Raw genomic sequence first — 21,749 nt, 5'->3', positions numbered from 1 at the left:
GCTCAAGTGGTATAGCACTAGCCTTGAGCTGAAGAGCTGAAGGACAGTGCCCAGGCCCAGAGTTCAAGCCCCACGACCGACAAAAAAAAAAAAAGTGTGAGTGTGTTGGGAATGTGGGAAATGAGTGGTTCTTGCTCACACCAAACTTCTAGGAGAACTTCCCAGACTCCTGGAGTCTTCCACTCAGTTCTTTGTATCTTTCATCTTCTTCCCAAGACTACAATAAATAATCCTCTGGATGGAGACCAGGAGAGCCTCTAGCTCTAGAGGTGTTACAAGCCTCTCTCTTGGGGTCTGTCCCCAACCCATTATCTCCTCCTGAGGGCCCAGAGACATACAGCTTCCTGACCTGATAGAAGGCAGTCTGCAGCCCCCACAGAGCAAAGCACAGCTAGACGGCCTCCTCCTACATTCTTGAGGTGAGCTACTTCCTGTTTGCCAATGGAGGAAGCTGCTAGGCACAGTAGTAGCTTTCTCTCAAAGCCAGAAGCTGCCCCTGAGTTTTATTGCTCAAGGCTAGTGTTCTACCACTTTGTGCCACAATGCCACCTCGAGTTTTCTGGTGGTTCATTGAAGATGAGTCTTATGGACTTTGCTACCCAAACTGGTTTCAAACCCTGATCCTCAGATCTCAGCCTCCTTAATAGTGAGTATTACATGTGTGAGCCACCAATGCCCAGTCCAAAGCCAGACGTTTTTAAGATGGCACTTTACGGCAGTCACTTACCACAGGTCTATATTTCTCATGTAGTTGAGTTCAGCTTCAAAGTTATTCACTTTTATCTCCCATCCCCTTGGCATAAGAAGGCATCCACAAAAGATGCTAAAGCACATGTGTACACCATCACTTATAGCAGTCAAAATCCTCGCCCTCCAAATTCTCAACATCTACAAAAGGAAACTGGACTAGTAGATAATAGTATAGCCATATGGCAGAGCCAAATGGCTTGTTTTTTTTAGTACTAGGATTTGAACTTAGGGCCTTTGGGCTAGTACTGTAAGCCATGCTTCCAGCCTGGCTTTTGCTGTTTATTTTAGAAACAGAGTCTCACAAGACCATGGCTGAAATTGAATTACAATCTTTCTGAACTCAGCCTCTTCTGACTAGCTACAATTGTAGACATGAGTTACCAGTGTCAGGCACAATCTTGCTTTTGAAGAATATTAAGGAAATGGGAAGATGCTTATAACATATTAGTAAGAAAACTTTACATATTCAATATGACCTCAAGCTTTTGAAACCTTGCTTATACACTTAGATATCAAAACATCAAAATATTGATTGCAGGGGCTGAGAAGGTGGCTCAATGGTAGAGCGCTTGCCTTGCATGCATGAGGCCCTGGGTTTGATTCCTCAGCACCACATAAGCAAAAAGAAAAAAAGCCGGAAGTGGCTCTGTGGCTCAAGTGGTAGAGCGCTAGCTAGCCTTGAGCTGAAGAGCTGAGGGACAGTGCCCAGGCCTAGAGTTCAGGCCCCACGACTGGACCCAAAAAAATAAATATTGATTGCATACAGATAGTAATGTACAGATTTAATTTTAATTTATGTATTCTTGTTGTATTTGGATTAGCTTATTCTGAATTGACATCCAGTAACACTGATAAAGTGATTTTAATTTTTTATTCTTGTTTAGAATGTTAAAATAAGTATACATACACACATCACCAGTAAAAATAATAAAAGCATTAGCAGATTAAATATGCTGGTTTAAATAATGCTGGAGTGATTCTGTTCACTTTAAACACTGGAAGATTCTCTACAACCTCTGTCTAGACCTTGCTGCTAGAAGCAAAGAATTCTTGTGAGATGGATGTTGAGGGCTTCAGAAGGTTTCACAGGTTTGTTTTTCCTGTTTTGTTTGTTTGTTTTGACACTGGGAATGAAATCTAGGGCCTGGCAAGTGCTGAGCATGTACTTTATTTATTTTTTTACCTGTCCTAGGGCTTGAACTCAGGGCTTAGGTATTGTTTCTAAGCATTTTTACTAGGCTAGTGCTCTATCACTTCAGCCACAGTCCACTTCAGACTTTTGGTATTTAATTGGACTTAAGAAATCAGAGACTTTCCTGTCTTGTTTGGATTTGAACCATAATCCTTAGATCTCAGCCACTTGTGCCTAGCTGTGTGTTCTATTTTTGAGCTACACCCACAACCCTATATATCCTTCATGATCCTTACCTGCTGTATCTCTCAAGTAGCTGTTAGTGTGACCTCTGTTACATGTGTGAGGACCCACTTAAAATCCTAGCATTAGTATAAAAAATTTGACATTCATCTGGTATAGAAAGAAGCCTTCTTGGGGGGCTGGGAAGGTGGCTCAGTGGTAGAACGCTTGCCTTGCATGCATGAGGCCCTGGGTTCGATTCCTCAGCACCACATAAGCAAAAAGAAAAAAGCCGGTAAGTAGCACTGTGGCTCAAGTGGTATAGCACTAGCCTTGAGCTGAAGAGCTGAGGGACAGCGCCCAGGCCCAGAGTTCAGGCCCCACGACTGGACCCCCCCCCAAAAAAAAGAAGCCTTCTCGGAACTTCTTTTATGTGACTAATGGTAATAACTTATGAGGGAAAATAAAGCTTCTATAAATCCTTTCCTCAGGAGTACCCACTCCCAGAAGAAAGAAAAGAAGTAAAGACCATTCAACCCTTTCCCCTGGAAAATTTTATGGCCTGGCAGAGACTAAAACCACTCTACATATATAACACATCAGTGCAAACTTTCTATTTCTTCTTCAAAAATCCCTCTGCCTTCCCTTTGCTGTTTGTTAGATAGACCTAACCCTACTATGTTAGGCCTTTAACTGAATCATTTTTACAAGTCAGCTATTTGTGGTTACTGTGTCTGTTGCCACTTTAATTTGTAGGGGCTAGTCACTAAATCAGATTCTCCTCTACTAAATCCTCCCCTACATGGGGTTGAGAGGAAGCATTTGTCCCAAGATTATCTCCTTCCTTGAATGAGAGATTTAAGGCTACTTAAGTAATATGCACTATGAACATTTTTGGTAGTTATTTAACTAAATAGGCACTAATAAACATGTAACATGTACAGCACTTGAGTTCTCATGGATGTGGTTACATACGATAATATGAGCATGCTGTGTTTAAGTGTGTATATTCAAAGAAAAAAAAATAATAGGTGAAAAAGTCCTTGCCAAAAATCATGGTTGGAATGCAGAACTGAACAGACACTGGGCAACTGGACTAGTTTTATCTACCAGTTATCCCTTTGGAGAAAGACCAGAATGCCTTCCTTATAATACTCATTGACACTGATCAGCTATCAGTCATTGAACAGGCCTCCAGGTGTATGTGATTATCAGGAAGGCAGAGCATGAAGTTAGAAAACAGAACAGGTATGTTCTGACAAGGTGAAGGAGGAAGATGACTCAAAGCAAGGCATTTCCTGGGCCACTTGAAATGTCACTTATTCCCCTGAGGGTGCCCACACTTAATTTTGTCCTATTAACAAACCAGAGACCTCTGCACCAATGGGGACAGACCCATGATGTAAGTGTGACCTCTATTCGTGGTCACCCTTGAGAATGAAGGCACAGCCTAGCTTGGGAAATCCCAACAGAAACAGTCATTGGACCTCTAGAGCTCATGTGTAGGTGCCTGAACCTGCACAGCTTCATGTTTTAAGGTCATGTTTCTCCTGTCTGCCTCCATGTGCCTACACTTTCTCCAAGGACACCAAAAGCCTCATGGAAGACAGGAACCAGTCCTCAGGTCTTTTGCCCAAGTTCCAGAACAGTGCAGTACCTACTAAGAGGATGCTGAGTTCATTAGCCAAGAAAGTGTTTAAAAGTGCAGCAGGTCTCCTTGCTGATCCTGCCTGTCCATCCACTTTTCCTTGTGTACCTGCCCCAGGGCTCTGTTCTGGCTGGGCCTCTCTAGCCTTACAAACTCTTCCAGGGTAATTTTACTCCCACATGTTCACCTTCTAGTAGCTTACTGGAGATTAATAAACCCCTCCCAGCCCAGAGTCTTACCTGTCACTAGAAGCCTTTTAGCAGGACCTCAAACCTAATAGGCCACCCATTTGCTACATGGGCCCTCTCCCATGTAGCACCCAGCCCTGTCCTTCTTAGTTCTGTTTAATGAATGGCTTCCCCAGTGAGTATTCTGGCCAACTGCTTGGGACCTCTTCCATGGGCCCTGAGAATCCAGACCTGCTGTTTTGGCCCCTATCCTTCCCAAGGCTACATTGTTACATCCTCACAAAAAGCCCCACCCATCTAATCTGGAGAGCTGCAGACTCCCTGTCTCTCAGAGTTTTTGTCCACTTCACCTAATTCTTTGCAACTCTGGAAAAATCTGGACCCTCCCTCCAACTACAATAACCCGGGACTCCTCCACCCCCGACTCTCCCTTATCACTCTGGGGAAATATAATTCTGGATGCTGTAGAGGCTTCCTATATAGTTACCAGCTCCCTTTCCCCACTATGGGCTATGACCCCAGCAGTCTACAAGCCATTCTTGGTACATGTCTTCATGCCATTTTGCTTTATATGCATCCACTTTCAGGATACTTCCACAATGCCACTTCTCCATCCACCCTTTCTAGATTAATCCAGGAAGAATCAACTACATTTCTGCAATCAAGAGATGGAGGCAAAAGGATCATGAGTTTGAAGTTATATTGGGCTACATAATGAGTTTGAAGCAAAATCTTCTCTCTCTCTCTCTCTCTCTCTCTCTCTGTGTGTATATATATATATATGTATAATTACAATAAGTCCATTACTCCAACTGTGGAACAGTGCAGGAAAACAGTAAGCCAAGTATACACTTAAAAGTCAAGTAGATCACTTTTAAAAATTAAAACATAGCAATGACTTTAACAAGCAAGGAAAAGATTATGATTTATAGCTGAGCCTGGTGACTTATGCCTATAATCACAGCTACTCAGGAGGCAAAAGATTAGGAGGATCATGGTTTAAGGGCAATCTTGCCAGAAAGTTACTGAAACCTCTTCTCAACAAACAAGCCAGGTGTGACAGGCAGGTATACATCTGTTAACCCAGCTATACACAAGATATAAGTAGAAAAGTCACAATCCAAGGCTGGTTCCAGACAAAAGGGTAAGACCCTATCTGAAAAATAACTAAGCAAAAGAGCTGGGGGCATGACTAGCAAAACATGAATCTCTAAGTTCAAACTCCAGTATTGTTAAAAAAAAGAAAGAAAGAAAGAAAGAAAGAGGTCATGATTTGTAGAACAATGTAATTTATGTAAGTTTAAAATACACATACATATATAAATCAACATTATATATGTATCTAAAATATATCTAAGGAATACCCTTGGAGCTGCTGCTAATGAGGGAAGGGGCTTAGCAGACATGAGGGATGGTCACTTGAACAAAAATGCAAGAGGAAATAAAATTCTTTATGTTCAGTAATGAAAAGAATGGGAAAAATCCAAGTTAAAACATAGGCCAAGGGCTATAGCTTTATTTAGAGTGTCCCAAAGTCCCATACATTAAAGGCTTAGTCCACAGCACATGGTATTATTGATAGGCAGAAGAGCCTTTAAGAAGTGAGCATATTGAAAGGTTTTAGGTCTTTGGGGGCATGCCCTCAAAGAAGAAAAGAAAACTATAGCCCTTTCCCCCATCTCCCTTTTGCTTCCTAGTTATGATGTAAGCTACTTTGTTCTCTTGCATGTTTCCACCATTATGTGGTGCCAAGGCACAAGACCCTGGACTGAAATCTCCAAATCTGTGAGCCAAATAATCCTTTTACTTATAAATAGATTAATTTCAGGTACTCTGTTACAGTAACACAAAGCTGACCAATACACCAACAATGTGAACAGTACACAGATAGACAAATAGCTTAAAACATACATAAGGTATATAACATCACTTATCATAAAGAAACATATTAAAACTATAGAGTAAAGGCTTTCTAAACATCTGTCATCAATGTTGCACTGTTGGTAGAGCCCTGGAGAAATCAGTAAACTTATAAGTACAGTTGTGCTATGTCACTGGAAAGCAGGCTGGCAATATGAATCACAATCTAAAAGTACACATCACGTTTATACCACATTTATAAGCTTCTTCTGCTGAAATAGCCACAGACTTGAGAGACAGGTACAAGTAGGCCTAATATATTATTGTCTCTTATACCAAACAAAGAAAAATAAGGAAAACAACCTACAAACCATACATTCAGTGAAATAGTGACCTTTATTTGAAAAGATTAAGCACATCTATATATCTTGAAGACTGGTTACTAAACTGAAACAAAACAATAGAGGTACTTGAGTATTGTTTCCTAACCAGACTTTGAATTCAGGGCCTCATGCTTGTTATATGGTAGCACTGGAGGGAGGGAGGCTACCACTTGAGTCACACTCCAGTCCTTTTTTAGTTATTTTTCAGATAGGGTCTTGATTTTTGCCACAGAGACTTCAGGTGGCATGGAATTCTCTTACCTATGCCCCCTGGGATGATATGCATGTGTCCCTGCACCTAACCCCAAATATCTTAAGAAACATCTTAAGAAATATCTTAAGACATTCCAGCTAGAAGCCAGTCACTGATGCCTCTAATCCTAGCTACAGAGGAGGCTAAGATCTGAGGATCACAGTTTGAAGCCAGCATGGGCAGGAAAGCCTGTGAGAACTTTATCCCCAATTAACCAGCAAAAAGGTGGAAGTGAGGCGTGGTTCAAGTGGTAGCATGCTAGCCTTGAACAATATGCTCCTCAGAAACCAGCATCCAGGCCCTATGTTTAAGCCCCAGTACTGGCAGAAAAATATATAAATTATATTAAATTAAAAAGAAATTGATGGGCATAGGTGGCTTATGCCAATAATCCTAGCTATTCAAGAGGCTGTGATTTGAGGATTCTATTTGAAGCCAGCCAGGGTAAGAAAGCCCATGAAATTCTTATCTCCAAGTAACTACCAAAAGAGCTGGAAGTGGAGCTATGGCTCAAGTGGTAGAACACTAGCCTCAGGCAAAAAAACAAAGGACAGTATCCAGGCCAGCCATAAGTTCAAAGCCCAGTACTGCACATACACACAACACATACACACGCAAAAAAAGAAAAGGGAATTGCCTCAGATGTCATGTTTGTGGTTCAAAGAAAACTTAACTCACAGCTTCAATGTTGTATTTAACTACACTTCTATCCTTAGCTAGAAAGTGTCTGTGCCTCCCTGAGAATACAGGCCTTGTTAATCATTTGAACTAGCAGCACCAGGCTTATTTACCTGAAATGGCCCCAGTGTCTCTCTCCTACAATGAAGCTTGATACAAATCAGCAGATGCTCAGATAAAGTAGCTTAAAACCTGTGTTGCCCTAAGATGGTCTTTGAGCATGCTAGTCCCCACATTCTTGGTCTTGCTGATCTACTGAATAAATCCTTTACATTGCCAAGAAATGTGTCCTCAATTCAAATACTATCTGAAAATATCTTTTTTCAATTAAGAGAAATAGAATTATTTCTCTGGAGGTTATAGCTTCTGTTATCTTCTCTAATTTCCTCCTTTGGCAATGTTTTATGAAGGCCCTCCATTGTGGAAAAACATCCTTCCACCAAAACCTATTGCTTTTCCCAAGCCTTCTGTGGCCCTACTTTAATCCTGCTAATACAACTCTTACTATATCACTTTCTTCTTTCAATACTGGAGGGCCTTGTGCTTGTTATGCAGATGTTCTCCCATAAGCTATGTCCCTGGCCTTTTTGATTTGGTTATTTTTAAGATAAGGTCTTGAATTTGTGTTTGGCTAGCCTGAATCATGTTCTTTCTATTTATGTTTCCTTAATAGGTAAGATGATGGGTGTTTGCCACTAGGTCCAGCTTTTAAGATGAGATCTCACAAACTTTTTGCCCAGACTGGCCTGGAATCATGATTCGTTCCAAGTCTACCTCCCAGGGATTATAGATGGGAGCCAGGTGCCCAACCCCTTGATCATATTGTGAGCATATTCTAATTTGTCCACTCAAATCATTTGTTTGGAAACCACAGAAGTCAAGTGGAAGGTCAATTTCAATTATTTGAATGTGTCCTCTGAAATTCCTAGGTTGGAAACTTAATCTTCAGTCATATGTTAATGGTACTTGAAAGATGGGAACTATGGGAGGTGATTAAGTCATGAAAGCAACTTAATTGTTTCTTAGGACTGACTTCGTGATAAAAGCAACTGTGTCTAGCTTGCTGTCTTGCTATGTGATATATACCCACATAATGACCCCAGGAAAGCCTTTGTTAGATACTAGCATCATGGTCTTAGACTGCCTGTCCTCCAAAACCATAGGTTAACCCTCCCCAACCCTATTCTTTATAAATTACCCTGTCCCTTTGTTATAGCAACAGAAAACAATCTATAACACCAACATCCTGTTTCAGACCATCATTCTGTACCTTGGCTAAACTACAATATATATGACATTCCAGGTGTTCTGACTTGGACGAGGAGAGAGAATGGTGACACTAAAGTGACAGCTGAAAGGCTATAAGACCCACAGAGAAATGGCACTTCCTGGGTGTAAGGCTGGGGCTCACATCAGTAGAAATGAAAGAACCTGACCAGCCCACCCAATGTTTGCCCTGCACCTGTATCCACTCCACAGCCTAGGACTACTTACAGGAATGAGCCATATAGCATGGGTACTTTATCATGGGACTAATTTCATGTGTCATCTCTACTGGGGCAGCAGACAGCCAGAACTCCATCCTGATTGAGACTCCTAACAGTGGGGACAGAGGCTGAATCTCTATATTTTGCCTATAGCACAATGGTTAACAGCACTGGCCCAAAAATTCCACCACTTAATGTCAAGTTTTCATTATCTACTTACTTGCCTGTGCAACCCCAGGCAACTTTCTTCATCTATATGCCTCAGTTTTCTCATCTGTGAAACAGAATCACAAGAGTGTAACCTCACAGCCTCACCATGAGAATTACCTGAGTTATTGTACATACAACCCTCAAAAATAGGCCTAGAATATGCCACATGCTCAACAAATGCCAATTGCTATATGCACTCCAACTGATTTTTGTTTTTGAGCCTGCTACTGAGATTGCCTGATTGATCTGAGGATAAAAGAGTAGATCATTGGAAATTCCCAGAAGGCAACAGTTTTTCTCTCATGCCCAGCTCCCAGGACCTTTACTGGTATAAAAACATTGTTATCTACCTCCCACTTTACTTTGCTCTGTGAAGGATCATCGTGTATTGGACACCAGAAGAGCAAGTGCTACCACTCCTTACAGGAGACATACTCTTCAGTCCTGAGTGATATAACTCAACAGGCCTGATGTAGAGCTCTATTATGGATGTACAAAAATAACAGGAGACTATCTGCCTTCCTAGCTGCCTCTGATCAACAGGTTAAGTCCCATTTGGTCACTGTCATGAGTGTGCTCATGTCCTGCTCTCACCCAGGGCCACTATCTGAAATCTTCTCCCAGATAGTTGCATGGCTGTGTCTTACTCTTCAATCAAAACTCTGCTCAAACTTTATCTCTTCTACACATCCTTTAACTGACTACCTTATCGAACACAGTTGCCCTTATAAACTTAAACTCCTAAAAGGTGGTTTGTTTTTCTTTGTAGTATTTATCTGGCATGACATTAAAACTGTCATTGTTAGAGTCGGGAGAGATAGGGAAGAAAATGGAAGGGGTGGCATTGATCAAAAATGCATTGTAGGGGGCTGGGAAGGTGGCTCAGTGGTAGAGCGCTTGCCTTGCATGCCTGAGGCCCTGGATTCGATTCCTCAGCACCACATAAGCAAAAAAAAAGAAAAAAGCCGGAAGTGGCGCTGTGTGGCTCAAGTGGTAGAGTGCTAGCCTTGAGCTGAAGAGCTGAGGGACAGCGCCCAGGCCCAGAGTTCAAGCCCCACGACCGGACCCCAAAACAAAAATGCATTGTAGGTCTGGGAAGTTGGCTCAGTGGTAGAGCGCTTGCCTTGCATGCCTGAGGCCCTGGGTTCGATTCATCAGCACCACATAAGCAAAAAGAAAAAAGCCAGAAGTGGCACTGTGGCTCAAGTGGTAGAGTGCTAGCCTTGAGCTGAAGAGCTTGAGGGATAGCACTCAGGCCCAGAGTTCAGGCCCCACGACCGAACCCAAAAAACATTAAAAAAAAATGCATTGTACTCATAAACTGATACAATAAATTGAAACCCCTTTGTACAACTACTTCAAGATAATAAAAGCTATCTTACAAAATAAAAAATGGTCATTGTTTGTTGTCTAATTCTCCTCACAAGGAAATAAGGTCCATGAGGGAGAGAACAATCTTGTTCACTGATATACTTTTGAAACCTGGAATGGTATATACTATCAGGTAAATATTGCCTAAATGAATGAATGAATGAAGTAAATATGCAAGACAGAAGACATATTCTAGGAGAGGCATAAATCTCTGCCTTAGATTTAAATCTCCAAACAAGAATATTGTCTAAAACTTTAGAGAACGTTCATGGGCCACTTACAGGTAGTCTCTAACTTAGAGTTCAAAGAGACAGATTTCCCTTCATTTTGTGCCTCAGATTTTGGAAACTGCAAACAGTTACCTTTTCCCTACTTCATTTAGGAGGTTGATCTGTTACCCCACCTCACTTAGGGCCAATTTCTCTTCTTGATTTCACTGTCACAGGACTCCCTCTTCCAGCTTCCTTCTCCCAACCCCTTTTTAAAAGAGTACTTATCACTCTGAACTGTGTGATTCATTTCCTAATTACTCCCTTACTTTCTCTCCCCTACAATCCATATGTAAATTTCAATTGAATGTTCTCAGGGCCTACTTGCCCTATTGCAGTTGCTGTTCAGTATCTGTTGAGTAAGTGATTTAAGAAATGACTCTTCATACCTTCCACAAAGACAAAAAATGTCATAATATGGGAAGAAAGAAATGAACCAGGGCAGTACATGCTGTCTGAACTTGACCTTCGCAAGTTTCTCCGTTACAGGGGCTTATATAGACAACCAACTAGTTGCTAATCATATTCCATCAGCTCTGGTCCAGGCTAATAAAGTTCAAAGGCAGATGGAGCCCAGCTTTGCCCAGAGTTACATTTTAATGCTGGCCTCCTGACCTAGACATGCTGACTATAGACACAAGGGTCTGCAGTGAGTTGACCAGGGCAGCAAAACCCATTTGCACCTGTAAAAAGCTAGCAGAGAGCCCACACCCTGCCTTGGGACAAGCTAGACTTGCACCTGGGATGACCCTGATGCATTCTGGCCAAACGAAGAAATGTTAAGCAAAGGGGTGCGCACCAAAGGCTCTCCCTCGCCCCAGTGCAGTCCTGGGGGGCAGTATCTCAGCTCCCACCACACAGGGGCCCAATATGGACCACTGGGGAGATTAGGAGCAGAGGACTCAATGCTGCCTACTTTGAGCACTGATAGTTTTCAGGGCTTCCTGCCCCTCAGGGGATTTGTGCCCAGATCCATAGCTCCTAACTGGAGGTCCCCGCCCACAACCCAGAGCCTGGCTGACCCCAGCTTTTGCTGTTCACCTGGATTCTTGCCTGCCTCCCGCTTGCTTCCAGACATTCCGGCAGCTTCTCCCCAGCCCAAATCCCTAGTCCTCCCCATCCCGACCCCACAGCGTCTCTGCGGGTGCCCACCAACCGAGCGCCACCCGCGCAGTCACTGGCGGACACATCCCCTGCTCTTACCCATTTCCCGCCGGCGCGGTGCCCCCTGGCTCGGAGCCCAGGCGCCAGGCGGCCGGGACTGTGCGGGCTGTGGGGCGCTGCACCGGGCCCGGGCCAGGGAGCCGGGTGCTCCCAGGAGAAGGCCTGGGTTTCCGGGAGAACGGGCAGGGCGGGCCCGGCTCGGGCCCCAGTGCGCGGCGAAGCCGTCTGACTGGTCGGACGGCGGCAGCGCAGGGCTGGGCCCTGGGGCTGGGCGCCTCCTGTACAGCCTGCCCTGCACGCACAGCCCTGCACTCCAGAGCCCTCTCTGGTTTATTTTTCTAGCATATAAACCGGAAACTGAGGCCAGCCCCAGAGATGTCTGCATGCTTGCAAATCCATTATTTGCTATTTATTTAGTAGGCCCAGGAGGGAAAGAAAAATACATTAATTTGAGTTCCGGATTTCAGCTGTCGGTCACTGACTTACGGTGGCCATTTGCTACCTGGCTTGCAGGTTGGTAGCATGTTGGCAGGTGGTTGTGACTTGAACATATTTTGGCAAACATTTAATCAGAGGATGGCATTAATGAAAAATTGATTTTTCAGTATCCCACTTGATAATGTATCCAGTTTCTATTTCAAAAACTATGTAAGGCATCATATTTAAGAATTTGAGTTAAATGGTTCCAGATTTCCTGTATGGTCAGGGTATTTTTAGCTGCTCTAGAATTTGCAACTTGAAAAGGTACCTCTCTCTCTCTCTTTCTCTCTCCCTCCCTCTCTCTTTCCCCCCCTCTCTCCCTCCTCTCTTTCTCTCCCTCTCTCCCTCTCCCTCCCTCCTTCCCTCTCTTTCTCTTTCCTTCTTCCTCCCTTACCCACTCCCTCTCTCCCTCCTTCCCACTCTCTCCTAGCTCTACCCTTCCTCTCCTAGTAGTACTGTGGCTTGAGCTCAGGGATTCACCTTCTCACTAGCTTTTTCACGCAAGGTTGGCTCTCTCCACTTGAGCTATACACAGCTCCACTTCTAGCTTTTTTGATATTTAATTGGAGATAGGAGCCTTAAGGATTTTTCTGCCCAGGTTGTCTTTGAACCTCAATCCTCAGATCTAAGCCTCCTGAGTAGCTAGGATTAAGATATGAGAGACTGTTGCCTGACTAGCTCATCTCTTAATTTGCCTAAACCAATATTGACCAGGCTCTCCAGAGGCAACAACAGCCACAAATAACACCTGATATTTATTTAGTATTACATGTTAAATGATCAGATTCCTGTTTGTTTTAAAATGTTTATCCTCACAAGAATCCTGAGGTAGGGAGCTTTTCACATATTGAAGAAACTTAGGCACAGAGGGGTCAAGTAACTTCATTAAGGTCACAGAGTGAGACAATGGAGACCTACAGGCCTTGTAAATTACCAGGCAATCCTACTGCTTTGTCTTTTTTTAAGGTAATTTGGTCTTTTTGAAAAATTAATTTAAAAATTATTTTAAGTAGTTTACAAAGCAGTTGCCATTTAACAAGGCAGTTTATGAATATAATATATCCTAATCAAAGTCACCCCTTTCAACATTATTTGTCTTTTTTACATGGAGTCCTGATGCTAGGTGGGTAATCTTTTTTTTTTTTTTGGGTCCGGTCGTGGGGCCTGAACTCGGGCCTGGGCGCTGTCCCTCAGCTCTTCAGCTCAAGGCTAGCGCTCTACCACTTGAGTCACAGCACCACTTCCATTTTTTTTTCTTTTTGCTTATGTGGTGCTGAGGAATCGAACCCAGGGCCTCATGCATGCTAGGCAAGCACTCTACCACTGAGCCACCTTCCCAGCCCCTAGGTGGGTAACCTTATAACTTATTAATTCATATGGGCATTCAATGAATATTTATTGGGTAAACATATATATGTTTACCAGGCACTGGCTAGACAACTATGAGACAGAGGATAAATCTAGCATATCACAAGTTGCACCATAGATAAGCAGTAGTACCACATGCTGGGGTTGGGGTGGGGACATTATGAGAGAAAAATCCTGAAAAATGAGTGAGCCACAAGGGAGAAAGGCCAGTATATGCATATAAACTTCTGTAGAATCTTTGGCATTCCTGAATAAACATACAAAGGGCAAGAACTTAAATAACACCAAGGAAGAAAATAAGTGGAGGTTTGAATTATTTCTTATCATCTCCAGGGAATGTGGTTCAAGTTCTGACATTTTAGAGGGATTTGGTAAGTACTTTGGATTACATTCCAAGACTAAAAGATACACTCAAACCTGGTGCCCATGGCTCACTCCTGTAATCACAGTTATTCAGAAGGCTGAGTATTACAATTCAAACCCAGCTTGAGCAAGAAAGTCCGTGGACTCTTACCTCCAAATAACCACCAAAGAAGGTAGAAGTGGAGCTGTGGCTCAAGTGATAGAATGGTAACCTTGAACGAAAATGCTCAGGTACAGCCCCTAGGCCCTAAGTTCAAGCCCCAGCACCACACACACACACACACACACATACACACACACATACACACACACACCCATGCACACTATACAAGTAACCAAAGTATAAAACCAAGCCTCCACAAAACAAGATAAGATTCCCATAATTTAACTTCCCGTTAGAAATGGACAAAATTCATAATCATTTTCTTTTTTCCATGTAACACAAAGCTATTAGACATTTGAAGGAACAGAGAAATGTGGATCATAATCAAAAGGAAAAAAAATAGTCAATTGAAACAGACCCTTAGACAATCAAGCTGTCAGGATTAAGGAATAAGGAATTAAAACTAAGAACAAAATATATAAAAATATTTTTATAAAAATAAAGAACCAACAGAAATAAAATGAACATAATAAGTAAGGACTGGGAATCTCAGAAATATTATGACTTTATTTTAAAATAAAGTCCTGAGGGAATATAAATAAATCTTTTCCAGTGAGGATGGGAAAACACTATGTTTATCATGTCACCATAAAGACATTTCCATCTTTACCATTCAAAGGGAAAGGTGGGCAGCATTTCTAGTAGCCCTGAAATAAGGTTGTCACCTACTGGGGTTTCTATCTAATAGAGTACTCTATTTGGTCACACCTTGTGTTAGTCATCTTTCTATTGCTGTGATACATTACCTGAGATCAACAACTTATAGAAGGGGAAAAGATTTATTGTGACTCATGGCCTCCAAGTCTGTGGTCATTTGTCCTGTTGCCTTCAGGTCCATGGCAAGGCAGTGCATCATGGAAGAGGAGTATGTGGCAGAGGAGGCTGCTCAATTCATGGCAGCCAGGAAAGAGAAGAGAGACACAGAAAGAGACCCTTAGCCTCTTCCTATCTTTACTTCCCTATCAAGTCTCTTTCCACCAGGCCCTCCACCTCCCAATTGCATCATGGGCTAGCAAACAAGCCTTTAGTATATAAATGTTGGAGACATTTAAGATCCAAACTGGAAACTCAGAGAATCTAGATAACAATGTTATTCTGCAATTGCTTTAAGTGATAAAGTGTCTTGTATCTTTTGTCCAAACCTATGAAACTGTGACAGTTCACTGGTTAGCTTACAAGCAAAATACGCAGACCATTTCATAGTGAGTTAATAAAGAGAGCAAAACAAAACTCTTAAAACACTCAGAGAAAAAGTATGCAAAATCTTATATAGAAATGATGGCTAGAGCAGGGCACTGGTGGCTCACGCCTCTAATCCTAGCTACTCAGGAGACTGAGATCTGAGGATCATGGTTCAAAGCCAGCCCAGGCAAGGAAAGTCTGTGAGACTCTTACCTCCAATTAACCACCAGAAAACCAGAAGTGGTGCTGTGACTCAAGTGGTAGAGCACTCGCCTTGAACTGAAGAGCTCAGAGACAAGGCCCAGGCCCCAGAGTTCAAGATGCACAACTGAAAAAAAAAGAAAAGAAAGAAAGAAATGATGGCTAACCACTTATGAGAAATGCTGACTAGAAGAAAATAGAATGCCACTTTTTAAAAGTACTGAAAGAAAATGTGATCTATCCATTTATTATTCTATATCTATTATATATGATGTTAAACACTGCAAGTAAAAGTAGAGCTATCAAGCTGGGTGCTAGTGGGTCATGCCTGTAATTCTAGCTACCTAGGAGGCTGGGATCTGGGTCATCAAGGTCTGGAGCCAACTTGAGCAGAAAAGTAAATGATGCTCCAGCAAAAAGTCAGTATCACCACTTTGTAAACTGGCAACTCCTTGGTAAAACTACTTAAAGATAATAGAAAAAAAAAGTCAGGCTAGAAACATGGTTGAAGTGGTAGAGCCCCAGTCTTGAGCAGGTAAGGTTAGCCAGAGTGTAAAGACCTGAATTCAAGCCCCAGTATGGGTACACCCACAAAAAAGGTAAACCTATCAAATAGGCTAAGGAGGCAAAACCCAATTATATTACAAGATACATAGTTTTTACACAAAATACAGACAAGCTGAACGTAAAAGGATGGCAAAGAATTCACTACATAATATTTACTTTTAACAGAGTGGGATATTAGCAGAAATAAAATGATAAGTCAGCTAGGCACCAATGGCTAATGCCTGTAATCCTAGCTAGGAGCTCCTCTGAGGATCAAGGTTGAAAGCCAGCCTGGGCAAGAAAGTTTGTGAGACTCTAATCTCTAACCACTAGAAAACTGGAAGTGGCGCTGTGGCTCAAGTGATTAGAATGCTAACTTTGAGCTGAAGAGCTAAGGGACAGTGCTCAGGACCAGAGTTCAGGCCCCATGACCAAAAAAAATAAAATAAGTAAAAAAATTTTTCAATCAATTTATTAAAAAGTTTATATAAATAGGGGTTGGGAAGGTGGCTCAGTGGTAGAGCACTTGCCTTGCATGCCTGAAGCCCTGGGTTCGATGCCTCAGCTCCACATAAGCAAAAAGAAAAAAGCCGGAAGTGGCGCTGTGGCTCAAGTGGTAGAGCACTGGTCTTGAGCTGAAGAGCTGAGGGACAGCGCCTAGGCCCAGAGTTCAGGCCCCACAACCGGACCCCCCCAAAAAAAAGTATATATAAATATAACAACAGAATTTTCAAATACCTTAAATGAAACCTGGAAGAACCAAAGAGAGAAATAGAAAATCTATAATTATAATTAGACAATTTAAAATTCTTTTCTTAGTAATTAACAAATAAGTATACAAAAAATTAGTAAAGGTACAGAAAACTTAAAATAACACTGTTACCTGATCTGACCAAATCACAATATAGAATACACACCACCAACAGTAAGATATATGTTATTTTCAAGACTGAGCACATGCTGGACTTTAAAAGGATCACTACATTCCAATAGATGAAATTATAAGATTATTTTTCTCAGTACAAAAGAATTAAATTAGCAATTAACAGTAATATCTTATTAGAATGCACAGATATTTGGAAATCAAGAAATCATTTCCAAATATCCTGTGGGTCAAAGATTAAAGTTTAGAAAATATGAGGAAATATTTGGAACTAAAATGACATACATACGGAAAAACAGACTAAAGTAATAGAATTAGAATGTGCAACTATAGATGTGTGTGTGTGTATGTGTGTGTGTGTGTGTGTGTGTGTGCATGCTTGTTCTTGACTGACATTCTACTACTTGAACTATACCTTCACACCCAGCTTTTTTGCTGGTTGCTTGCAGATAAGTATTTTGCTAACTCTTCTGCCCAGGCTGGCTCTGAAACCGGATCTTCAGATCTCAGCAGGTTTCAGACCTATGAAGCAGCTAGGATTATAGGTATGAGCCACTGGAGCCAGGCATATATTTACATATCTTTTAACAAAAATGTGAAGGTAGTTCATGGAAAAAGGACAGCCTTTTCAACAAGTGGTGCTGAGAAAAACTAGATATCCTGAAAAAAATGAAGTTTGAACTTATATGTAATGTAAATAAATAACTCTTAAAACTCAGTGTAAGAAAAAATAATTCAACTTTTAAAACACAGGACCCAAATAAACATTTCTGTAATGAAGATAAATTTATGGACAACAAACACAAGAAAAGATGTTTAATTTCATTAGCCATCAGGAAAACACAAATCCAAAGAGCATAAAAACATAGGTAATAGATAATAAAGAGAAAATACTAACAGTATTAACAAGGCTATGGAAAACTGTTAGGATTATAAAAATGGAGCAGCCTCTTTGGAAATCAGCCTGGCACTTCCTCAAAACATTAAAAATAGAGTTTCCATATGAGTCAATAATTCCACTCTTAGTTCATCCCAAGAGAAATGGCTTCCATTCTTCAGAGTAGTATTATGCACAATAGATAAAAAATGGTGACAATTCAAGTGCCTATCAACTAATGAACAAATAACAAAATATATGGCTCTACCTTGTATGTCTGTATATCCATACAATGAAATATTTATTTAACCATGAAAAATAAATTGCTGAACCAGGCATGGTGGTATATATACTTATTTTATTTAACCATGAAAAATAAAATGCTGAACCAGGCATGGTGGTATATACCTGTAATCCCAGCAGTCAAAATCTGAAGCAGAAGGATCATGAATTAAGGCCAGCCTTTGCTACAGAGACAGGCCTTGTCTAAAACAAAACAAAAATATTTATAAAACAAAGCAAAATATTTATAAAAATAGAGATGAGTAGGTGTGTATGTGTGTGTGTGTGTGTGTGAGTGTGTGTGTGTGTTTAACACTGAAGCAGAAAGATCATAAGTTTGAGGCTAGTCTGGGCTATTGTCCCCAAAGTAAGGTGTGTGTGTGTGTGTGTGTGTGTGTGTGTGTGTGTGTGTGTGTGTGAAGAAGCATATAAGAGTATATCTATATCTAGGGTGAACAAACACAACACTGGTACTTGGCAGACACTATGCTGAAAATGAACTATACAGTGAACTCTTGGGTTGGGATGGGAGGAAAAAAACAGAAAGAGAGTGAAGGAAGGACACATTTCAATAAAAAGTGTAAAAGAAAAAAAGATTAAATTGTAAAATATATATATATAGAGAGAGAGAGCATATAACTCTCTGATAAATCAATATGAAAGAGATAAGCCAATTGGTTTAAAATAATGTCCAAAAATATTAGACAATTGTCTCTAAAAGCACAGCCCCACCCAAAAAAATAGGAAAGGATGATTATTAGTACAAATTTAAATCATAATGAGCTTCATTCTGAATTATTTAGCCTAAAGCTTTTAAAATCAGCCCTTACGTTCCTTTCTCTGTACCTAGTGAATTGCAACCTAACTTGACATACAAACTACTCTTGTAGCAACTGGTTAGTTTCAACCAATCACAAGGGGCCAACAAATCATATCTTGTTAAAATAAGACAAATGCCAGCTGAAATGAATTAGGCTGTCTCTATACATCACTTCTGTTTTCTAGATCTCGCTTCCTTTTCTCTGGTTATAAATATAGCCTACCGAGTTGATGGTATAGAGCACTTGGAACCATTTTTGGTTTTGGACTGCTGCCCCTTCAGCAATATAAACTTCAAATTGTTATAAATTTTGCTTTTACCAACCTCTATGAATGGCTAAAATTGAAACATAGGTAATATTGAATACTGACAAGAACAAGATGCCCTCCTGTTTAGACTCTGATAGGAATATGTAACAATGAACTACTTTGAAAACAGTTGAGTAGTTTCTTATAAAATTCAGCACATACGTACTCTGTACTCTTTGGTTCAGGTGTTCCACTCCTAGGCAATTATACAAGACATCTGAAAACAGTATATATAGCAAGAGTCCTATAAAAGAAATCTGGGAGGGGGGGGAGCGGGGAGGGGGGAATGATGGGATAGGAAGGGGAAAAAAAGGAGGAGGCTACAATGCTTGATAAGAAATGTACTCATTATCTTGCTCATGTAATTGTAACTCCTCTGTACAGTATTTTCACAATAAAAAATTCATTTTTTTTAATTCATGAAAGAAAATTAAAAAAAGAAATCTGACATGGTGGAGGACGTAAAGATGGAATATGATATTTGACTTGGATTGTGTAAAATGGATAATGAATGATTTTTAAGATATAAATGTAAGTGTGCTGTGGGTAAGACTTCCCTGGTAACTCATTACTTTAGCTAGTAACTGTAATTGTAACTCTAACTTCCTAACTCTGTAACTGTAATTCTGCTTCTGCTGTTTTCTGAGCAATGAGAGCCCTAGCCCAGCTGAACCATTACCACCCTTTGTTCTATTCCCCTGCTTCCCACAACCAAAACCTTGGCAGGAAATTTAAACTTAAGGTGTTTATTGGCTAAAACTAACACCCAGCCTCCCCCTTTCCCCGCCCTAGCCCCAAATGCTTAAAAGCCTATATGGGCTGGCACTTGGGGCCATTTCCTGGGATCCAGGTGCGGTCCTGGCGAGTCAGCACTTTTCACTCAATAAAATCTTTTACATTTTCACCGCAGACTGAGTGGTCTCACTGCCCTTCCCCACTACATTCTGGAGGTCTCACTGAGTTTTGATGGCGTGATGACCCTCTGGTAAGGGAGTTCTGGCTGGCCACCAGCTACCATTGAGGCCAGGCTGCTCATTTGCATGTTTGGAGGCACCTGTCTTTTTGCTATTGGAGTCGAGGAGTGAAAAGTTTGCAAACCTCTCGAGGTGAGTTGGTTTGTGTAGTGCGCACGTTTGGGATACTCGTGAGAAAGCTGGACATAGCATTAATCTCAGAGTCAGAGGTCTCTGGGGGACGCCCCAGGACCTCGTTTGCCCTGTCAGGTGTGACCGAGCAGGGGTTTGAGTTTGAATCTGGTACCAATCTAAGCCTGGCTTATTTCATATCAGATCTGGTTTCTTGTCTGTGTGGCCACATGTTTGTCTGTTCCTTGTCTTTGTGTGTACTTGTGTGGCTCCTTCCATTTACCAATAGAAGGACATGTGTCAGGCATCTGGGTTCCTTGAGCCCACTCCACTGGTGGTGGCCTACGTGGGCTGGCTGCTAGGGGATGGAAATCTCCACAGGGAAGGCGCCCAAGTGAGACTTTTCAGGGCCCCGTGGTCTTTCCACCTCTCCAACAGCCGGTTCATAAGTGCCAGACATGCCAAGAAGGAAAAAACAACAACAAAAACCCTTTTTGGGGTTAAGTCTCTGTTTCTTTGTCCTGTCTCTCTTTATATGTTTTTCCGAGGTAGGGAAGTTCTGGCTGGGAGTGGCAGGCTCACTTGGTAGACTCTGGATTCAGCTTGCTGAGTGGGAGCTGCACAGGCCCACTAGGCCCCAATTTAGCCTTCAGTTGTTTTATCTTGCTCTGTTTTAGGGTTGGTACCAGTTTAAATGTGGATTCTTGGTTGGTGTGTGTGTGTGTTGTTGTTTGGACATTGGGGGAGCAGAGGTTCCATCTATGTCCCCCTCCCTGGGCAGCAGAGGCAATCAAGAGATGGGGCATGGAATGTTGTAAGACTGGTTCCCCCCCCCCCCCCCACACACACACATAAGCCTAAGGCTGCATTGTTGCCCTATGGAGATGCCTGAGGGGCGGGTATTGACTGCTGTGAGCCTGGTTCAAAGACATTCATCTAGTCGAGTTTAGTTTCAGGTGACCCCCACCCCCCACCAGCCTTCCTCCAACTAAAGGAATTCAAAAGTAGATGTCAAGTCTGTATTTTGGTCCGGTACTAGTATCAAGTGAGCCCTGGAAAAATATAGCCCAGCAAAAGTGCTCTGTTAAAAGGTCTTGTCCTGAATTTTTGTCATCTGCAAGAGTAAGATTGGTGGGAAGAGAGAAAGAGAGAGAGAGCGAGGGAGGGAGAGAGAGTGTACATATGGCTAAATTTCATTTTGTGCACTTTAAGATCTGTGGGACTGAGTGTGTGATTGTATGTGTGTAAACATGGTCAAGAAAATTTTTTTTCCAGCATGCTGTTTAAAAATATTTTTTGGATGAGTTTATGTTAAAAAAAAAAGGTTATTAGGTGTGGACATTTCCAAAAGTTTTAAAAGATTATTACATTGTTTTAAAGAGATTAAAAGGCTTTCTAAGGATTCATTCATTTAAATTTTTTTTCTTTTTTTTGGGGGGGGGTCCAGTTGTGGGGCTTGACCTCTGGGCCTGGGCGCTGTACCTCAGCTCTTCAGCTCAAGGCTAGTGCTCTACCACTTGAGCCACTTCCGGCTTTTTTCTTTTTGCTTATGTGGTGCTGAGGAATCGAACCCAGG

General features: G+C 41.7%; 1 protein-coding gene across 1 annotated transcript in view; it reads right to left on the bottom strand.

Moving 5' to 3' along the window:
• The window catches only part of Psd4 (pleckstrin and Sec7 domain containing 4), a 35,729-nt gene extending 23,973 nt beyond the window's left edge, over window positions 1-11,756 (bottom strand). Inside the window, exon 1 of the mRNA XM_013036328.1 lies at window positions 11,655-11,756. The gene's annotated coding sequence lies outside the window, so the exon portion shown is untranslated. The remainder of the gene's footprint in view (window positions 1-11,654) is intronic.
• Between the last annotated feature and the right edge of the window lie 9,993 nt (window positions 11,757-21,749).

The sequence above is a fragment of the Dipodomys ordii genome, unplaced genomic scaffold, assembly GCF_000151885.1.
Source record: "Dipodomys ordii isolate 6190 unplaced genomic scaffold, Dord_2.0 Scaffold271, whole genome shotgun sequence".
NCBI classification, from domain to species: Eukaryota; Metazoa; Chordata; class Mammalia; order Rodentia; family Heteromyidae; genus Dipodomys; species Dipodomys ordii.
This window is presented reverse-complemented; position numbering and strand designations above follow the sequence as displayed.